This window comes from Priapulus caudatus, unplaced genomic scaffold (genome assembly GCF_000485595.1).
Source record: "Priapulus caudatus unplaced genomic scaffold, Priapulus_caudatus-5.0.1 Scaffold905, whole genome shotgun sequence".
Lineage (NCBI taxonomy): Eukaryota > Metazoa > Priapulida > Priapulimorpha > Priapulimorphida > Priapulidae > Priapulus > Priapulus caudatus.
Window position 1 is genome coordinate 92,191 of NW_014577966.1, and position 848 is coordinate 93,038.

Sequence of the window (848 nt, forward strand, 5' to 3'; positions counted from 1 at the left end):
GATGTGTGACACACCGCGTAGATGTGTGACACACCGCGTAGATGTGTGATACACAGCGTGTATGTGTGACACACAGCGTAGATATGTGATACACAGAGTAGATGTGTGACACACACCGATAAAAAAATTACGGTAAAAAATGGAGGCGTCACCGCACGTGAGCAAGTTCACCCTATCACAGCGTGTATATTAATTTTCACGTTAACCGCACGTGTACCGTACTTGGCAAGCGCTCTTCCTCTCGATCTAAACAGCTCATACATTCTCGCGCCGAGAGAGAGAAATTGCGCTATCCTCATGCGCACACGTATGCCGCACACGCACGCACGCGCACGTATACCACACACGCGCACACACGTATACAACGCACGCACGCACACGTATAATCCACGCACGCACACGCACGTGTTCCACACAAACACGCACACGTATACAACGCACGCGCGCACACGCGTTACACGCACGCGCGCACACGCGTTACACGCACGGGCGCACACGTGTTACACGCACGCACACGTATACCACTGTGACGCACGTGCACACACATACCACGCACGTGCGGACACGTATTACACGCACGCACGCACACGCATACCACGCACGCACGCACACGTGTTACACGCACGCACGCACACGTATACAACGCACGCACGCACACGTGTTACACGCACTCGCGCACACGCGTTACACGCACGCATGTATACCACGCACGCACACGCATACAACGCACGCGCGCACACGCGTTACACGCACGCACACGTATACCACGCACGCGCGCACACGTATTACACGCACGCACGCACACGCATACAACGCACGCGCGCACACGCGTTACACGCACGCACACG

General features: G+C 56.1%; 1 protein-coding gene across 1 annotated transcript in view; it reads right to left on the reverse strand.

Moving 5' to 3' along the window:
- The window catches only part of LOC106814328 (suppressor of lurcher protein 1-like), a 12,776-nt gene that overhangs the window by 1,993 nt on the left and 9,935 nt on the right, over positions 1–848 (reverse strand). The gene's annotated exons all lie outside the window — the stretch shown is intronic.